Source organism: Mizuhopecten yessoensis, unplaced genomic scaffold (assembly GCF_002113885.1).
Source record: "Mizuhopecten yessoensis strain PY_sf001 unplaced genomic scaffold, ASM211388v2 scaffold9311, whole genome shotgun sequence".
NCBI lineage: Eukaryota > Metazoa > Mollusca > Bivalvia > Pectinida > Pectinidae > Mizuhopecten > Mizuhopecten yessoensis.
The window spans coordinates 340,495-348,233 of record NW_018407984.1 but is presented as its reverse complement, the minus strand read 5'-3'; the positions used below and the strand labels follow the sequence as shown (position 1 = coordinate 348,233).

At 36.4% G+C, this 7,739-nt stretch overlaps 1 long non-coding RNA gene across 1 annotated transcript; it reads right to left on the bottom strand.

The window, feature by feature from the left end:
- Positions 1-5,167: 5,167 nt before the first annotated feature.
- On the bottom strand, positions 5,168-7,446 carry LOC110457807. Its single transcript, XR_002463725.1, has 3 exons — positions 7,174-7,446; positions 7,004-7,058; positions 5,168-5,580 (listed from the first exon to the last, which is right to left on the bottom strand). It is a non-coding gene; the product is annotated as an uncharacterized LOC110457807 (long non-coding RNA).
- Positions 7,447-7,739: the final 293 nt, after the last annotated feature.

The window sequence follows — 7,739 nt, the reverse complement described above, 5'->3', positions numbered from 1 at the left end:
TTACGTTGCACAGCGCCCGGTACTTTTATGATGTTATGCCATGGTGTTATTACGTTACACAGCGCCCGGGTACTTTTGCTTATCTTCTGTAATGTAGTTTCACTCCTGTTTTACGATACAAACTTCCACGGTCGATTGGTTGTTGTACTATATTTATATTGGGAAGATACTTCGCTGCGTTACAACAGTAACGAAATAGTACGATAGAATAGCATAGGCCTTCACTACAGTAACTTGGATACAATATACGAGACAAAATAATAACAGATGTTATCACTACAGTAATACAGTATGCAATACAGTATGATATACCATAAACCGTTACCACAGCAACAAATACATGCGACAAAACTTCATGTTTCTACAGCAACCCCATCCTCGATACTCCAGGGGTGACGCTCACTTTCGCACTCTGCACCCCTGGGATATGTTATAGCAATACCGAAGGCCCAATGTGTACCACCTTGTAGATGAGACGAGAAGACTAGTTTATTCCTTTGATGTGGGTCAAAAGAATCTCTCGGTCGCGTAACAATAAAATATACGGGCTTTGGAGTCGGGTGTCGCTCCCCTGTAATCTCCAAAGGACAGGTATAAATCAGCCTAGCTGAGACCAATCAAATAGCTAGTCGCATGCCTTCAATTGTGCTATGACATATGGAGTATCGAGAGGCACCAACCTGTACATACCATAAAACAATGTGCCTCGTTTGTTCGTTATAAACGGTACCCATACATCTAACGTATACTAATAACGTAGGCTAGTAGGTAGGGGAAGATTCTATTATTTTATATCTTTAAAGGAGAATTTCTATCTCTAAAGTGAAATCTCTATAGTTTTTCGAAGATCACTACTTCCAAACACGGATCTTTATATGACAATAAGGATAGCTATCAGCACAATCATGTTATCTATCATAACAGTACAATTCCACACGAGGCACTGGCTACGAAACAGCATTAGAGCAAGATCGATTTTAACAAGATTCTTGTTGCTTACTTACGGTGGCATATTTCTGCCGTAGCCTTTCGACTTCCGACTTACGTATATCGACATAATACTGAAGTATGTCGACATATTCTCGGTCTATGTCGACATATTCTCGGTCTATGTCGACATAATTTATATGTTATATCAAAATGTGATTGGATTTTCCGAGATAATTTTACCGAGATATTAATCTCGTAATTGTTCAAATCGGCTATTTATCATGTCAATGCTCGGACGAGACATCGACTTGCTCATACTTACTCAATAATTTTACTGAGGGATTCAAAATGTGCGAGACACCGACTCAAAATTTTGATAAAATAAATTAATGTGACAGCAAAACGAAAATAAGCAAAACAAAGCTTCACCTGTAACAACAATGTACTCCTGCTCTTCCGTATACGTGAATATTTTAGTGATCAATTATTTACTTTTAACTATTACCTGGGCACGTTTTTAAAACCTGAAATCTGGCGTGAATTTTAAATGCGTCGTAGTTAAATTGGCCAATTAAACATAACCCCTCGGAAGACATATTTACATGTTCTTGGCGTGAGGTCGCTATGGAAGAGAGATACATATATAATGACGGTAATGCATATTAACCTCAGGATAAACACTCTGTACTTTAATAATTCAGAAATGATTACATCTATTTAATTTTAAAAAACACATTTTTTATGCATCATAACCTTAAAACTCGGTATTTAAATTTGGTTTAAAGTGTCTGTTAGGTACATGAATTAAACATTTTAAATTTTAATTGCTATTAATGAACCGAGTAATATGTTGTATGAATTTCATGTTTCTGTATCTGTTTGATAAGCTGGTAGCATGATTGGACAAGAATTTAAATCAACACATAAAAGATGAAACATACAAATGATACGCGAATTGAATCTTAAATCACTTTATAAAAATGTCACGTCATATCTACTACGGTATTCTAACTACACTTCAAAAAACCAACATATTATTAAATGCACAGGTTTACATTTTTTTATGGGGTAAAAATTAAAAGAAGACAAAACGGTATGTAGTTTCCTGTGTTAGTGCTTTATTTTTTGTCAGCGTATTTATGATAATCGTTAAGGCAATGTTTAGTAGATATGCATGATATCAGCAAATATTCCAAACATTCAGACAGCTTGTATTTTATCCAGTTTGTTTTTTACTGCAAAAATGAACGGTGTATATTTGTGTTTGACGTGCTCTCCATGTGTTACAAAGCATAAAAACTAATAAACAGTTATAATAGGTGTTTTGTATTTTCACTGTATCTTGTGTAAGGACTTGAACTACAAGATCAGTAGAAGATGACCAAGTCTTCGGTTATGATGTTATACCATGGTGGTATTACGTTACACAGCGCCCGGGTACTTTTATGATGTTATACCATGGTGTTATTACGTTACACAGCGCCCGGGTACTTTTATGATGTTATACCATGGTGTTATTACGTTACACAGCGCCCGGGTACTTTTATGATGTTATACCATGGTGTTATTACGTTACACAGCGCCCGGGTACTTTTATGATGTTATACCATGGTGTTATTACGTTACACAGCGCCCGGGTACTTTTATGATGTTATACCATGGTGTTAATACGTTACACAGCGCCCGGGTACTTTTATGATGCTATACCATGGTGTTAATACGTTACACAGCGCCCGGGTACTTTTATGATGTTATACCATGGTGTTATTACGTTACACAGCGCCCGGGTACTTTTATGATGTTATACCATGGTGTTAATACGTTACACAGCGCCCGGGTACTTTTATGATGCTATACCATGGTGTTGTTACGTTACACAGCGCCCGGGTACTTTTATGATGTTATACCATGGTGTTATTACGTTTCACAGCGCCCGGGTACTACTATGATGTTATACCATGGTGTTATTACGTTACACAGCGCCCGGGTACTACAAGATCAGTAGAAGATGACCAAGTCTTCGTTTAAGATGTTATATTTACATTTGCATGGCATTGTCACTATATAGCCTCTTTGAGAGCTGTGTCGTTGATGGGACTTTAATTACCATGCCGCACGAGCCATAATTANAAAATAAAAAACACTTTTATTACAACGAAAACAAGACCAAGGTCTGCAATATCGTACAAAATGCACATCGGTTGAAAACACCAATGCCGGCAATGGAAACAATTTTAACGCTCATGCAATTTATCAGAAATATCGTCTGTTACACTGCACTGATCAACAGGGGTTCGTTATAAATGTCTGAAATACACATATTCTATAGACCTACTGACACATATGTTACAGACCTACTGATGAGTCACAGCACACATAAACATTCGTCATTTCAGACATTTGTAACGAACCTGTGCTCCGTCGCTAGATCACTCACTTCAAACGCAACTGTATCAGTTTCACGCGTCTCGGATCCACGGTTCCTCAGTTTCAGACGACATGTCAAATAACGATGCTTTTATATAATCTACCGATTGTTGTCGGGTTCCCATGTAATCAACAAATACATTCACGCCTGGACTCTTCACAAAACGAGCAAAGAGAAAAGTTCGAATTAACTTCCAAAAATAACTCCCTCGTGGAGGTCAAGGTCCCATTCACGGTGTTCACTGTATTTATCCATGCGCGAAACTCGTTCCGGGGGGAAAATCGAAACAATTTCAAATCTAACTTTGAGCTCAGATTTCTATTGAAAAACTGGAATCACCCTATAACCATATCATACGCAATTGTATTGATACTAAATTGTGGAATAAATTATTGAAGTGTTTGTTAAAATGTCAAAGTACTACTTTGTTTGCCAATCAGCACGCGACAATACGCTGTTCAAACTATTGAACGAAATTATGTGGACTGTCGAAAAGGCGGTCATTTCTAATTTTAATTATGAATTATAAGTTAAAAAAGAACATAAGAGGCAGAGAAAACGTAAATATAAGTATTGAACTGTTTTTGTATGATATTTATGATCTATTTGAATGACACAGCTTTGCAAGCAAACAAATCATAATGCGCTAGGGCGCATTATGTTGTTTGCTTGCAAGGCTGTGTCATTCAAATCGATCATAAATATCATACAAAAACAGTTCAATGCTTAAATACCATGGTGTTATTACGTTACACAGCGCCCGGGTACTACAAGATCAGTAGAAGATGACCAAGTCTTGGTTTATGATGTTAAGCCATTATGTTATTACGTTGCACAGCGCCCGGTACTTTTATGATGTTATGCCATGGTGTTATTACGTTACACAGCGCCCGGGTACTTTTATGATATTATACCATGGTATTATTACGAGTCTTCGTTTATGATGTTATACCATGGTGTTGTTACGTTGCACAGCGCCCGGTACTTTTATGATGTTATGCCATGGTGTTATTACGTTACACAGCGCCCGGGTACTTTTGCTTATCTTCTGTAATGTAGTTTCACTTCTGTTTCACGATACAAACTTCCACGGTCGATTGGTTGTTGTACTATATTTATATTGGTAAGATACTTCGCTGCGTTACAACAGTAACGAAATAGTACGATAGAATAGCATAGGCCTTCACTACAGTAACTTGCATACAATATACGAGACAAAATAATAACAGATGTTATCACTACAGTAATACAGTATGCAATACAGTATGATATACCATAAACCGTTACCACAGCAACAAATACATGCGACAAAACTTCATGTTTCTACAGCAACCCCATCCTCGATACTCCAGGGGTGACGCTCACTTTCGCACTCTGCACCCCTGGGATATGTTATAGCAATACCGAAGGCCCAATGTGTACCACATTGTAGATGAGACGAGAAGACTAGTTTATTCCTTTGATGTGGGTCAAAAGAATCTCTCGGTCGCGTAACAACAAAATATACGGGCTTTGGAGTCGGGTGTCGCGCCCCTGTAATCTCCAAAGGACAGGTATAAATCAGCCTAGCTGAGACCAATCAAATAGCTAGTCGCATGCCTTCAATTGTGCTATGACATATGGAGTATCGAGAGGCACCAACCTGTACATACCATAAAACAATAATGTGCCTCGTTTGTTCGTTATAAACGGTACCCATACATCTAACGTATACCAATAGCGTAGGCTAGTACCACAAAAAACGAACAAATGTGGAAACAAAGCTACGCCTTTGTTATTTAAATTGATAAAAAAAAAAAAAACTACAAAGTCAAAACGTATATCTATTTCAAACTTTGATGTTCACCAAGGTAGTTTAGAGATGAAAGTCTAGCAAAACAGAATGAAACGTCTGATTGATAAACAAACAGATATGATGATATGATATTCACACAATATGTAGATTTGTTTTATAATTTCCTATCTGGAAAATGTTCACTTGATAAATTCCTTGGTCCCTTCCATTATTTGGAGTTGCCCGTTACAGGAGGTCGCCATTGAAGTGTGGTGTTAGTCATACCAGACCCTGTAAAGGAACCACATACACAGCACGGTTATCATTTTGACAAGAAATCCTCCCTCACACGGCCGACCACTTCCGTTTTTATCAAAGATCGGTAATGCATCAATTTCTGGACAAGCATTCACTCCTCCTACTGAAAACGTTGATGCTAAGAACCACACTGTGAATAAAACAATGTAATTTTATAAACAATACAGTCCTGATAATAGAGTTGTATGTTTACTTGTTTAATATTTTTTTCTGTTTAATTTATGCAGACATTAAGGAGCATATATGTTGTAAAATATTCGACAGTATCTACAATAGTTTTTGTTTTAACAAACTTCCATGCTATACAACATACTGTTATGATTTTGCGCCATTTATCAAACAAATTGTTACTAAAAAGATGTTATCATTCGAATAATGTTTTTATTAGATACAAAGCTTAACAAATGAATATATTTAAAAATTTCATTAAACTGTATAGTCTACAAATTCTATTAAAGCATGCATTATAGGAAAAAACTAAAACTTTATGTCAAGTGATATTGTTTGATTGATACAATGTATTTTAAATGATAATAAGTATTAACTTTAACCGCTGATTCTCCATTGAAACAATAAAAATAATGGAAATTAAGTCAAAGCCATAATATCAAACGCGAAATACCAAATTTGATGTTTCAGATATGCATGTTTCTAATCATAGAATCACAACACAAAATCCATCCACTCTGCTGCTTACACACGTTTTCATGCTAGGAATTTCACTTTAGATGGAAATAAAATCATACCGAATGTTTCCGTTTTGTGAAATAAACAACAAGACAATATCGAAGTGTCAACAAAACCATAATTCAAGCTCGAAATCGTGCAATTCAGGACAAAACATGAACAAAGGGAAAATTTATATAGGGACCCTTAATCTCAGTGGAATCTAAATAATATCATACCCTCACATAGGGAACTCCGGTATGGACAACAAAACCAGAAGAACCAGGGTAGGAGAAACAGGGATGTTACTATCAAGAAAGGGAAAAGTTCGCAATGGGAAACTCAAAATCGTCCAGTTTAATGTACAGTTTAGTGTTAAGCCACGCCGTTCGTCATGTTGTGAGTATAAATATCGAGGAAAGCGACGGCCCTCGATTTCAAGCCCTGGAAGGTATATACGATCTATGTGGTCATTGGATTTCTTGTTAGTCAAAAGACAGCACATCGTCGATGTATCTGAGTGTAAAATTGAAGGACTTGGCTAGGTTGCTGTCACTTTTTAAGGGTAATTATTTATCGTTTCTAATGGAAATGTGTCTGTTTGATTGCTGTGATTGTTATATGATCAATTAAGGACAAGAGTTTAAATTGGAAAACAACACACTGCCGCTGGGCACTAGCATTGAACTCAGTTTTGTTAAGCATTATATTTTACGTTATTAAAGTTTGGTTACAAATATCATGTCAATGAGAAGTTAACAAATGATCGATCTGGAATGAAAATGTGTGATTCTACGAATATGTAAGTGGACGAGTATTTCCCATGACTGACCGCTAGTTTGGTTATTTTACATATATCCAGAGATATTACATTATATAAGACTTACCTGTCAGGAACACCACGAGTTGTACACTGTAGTGTGCACCATTACATATCGCCATCTGAAAAAATAAGCATTAATATGTTACATTCGTTTAGAAGACATTTGGTGGGTTTTTTTCATTTTAAATCCTTAATAGTAATTCAACGATAGAAAAGGATCAGCCTGGTTCTTACCTTCAATTTAGTCCGTCACACCGTTGAAGGGGTATTATTGATGTAGTTGGTTCGCGAAGCTGTGGTTGCACTGTTCATGTAACTCCACTCATACCGTCTAAACACATTTCAATCACACGGAGTTCATTACGCTTCATGTAATTTTCAAAATTAAACCAGCGATACTAATTTGATTACCAAAGCAGACACTACAAATAGAATATTTCGCTTAAACTAAACGGCAGGAAATTGTTACATGTCGTTGCTTGTTGTACTTTCAACAAAGACTAGAATATGACTGTCAGTGGGCAACCCTGTCATACTCCATTAGCTGTATCTAACTTAAAAGTTAAGAACATATAACTAGATTTAATATTATCATTGGTATTCATGTGCATGGTTCAGAATTTACGCGTGGATTGTATTACACAAACAAAATGAAATGATAAAGCACTGTTTATTTCATGAAGTTATTACATATCAACGATAACACATTAATTATAATGTTAACACGTCTCCATGCGTAAAGCATATACCTCAATGTCTAGTTTATTGATGACAAAACCACAAACACCGGAAAACACAGA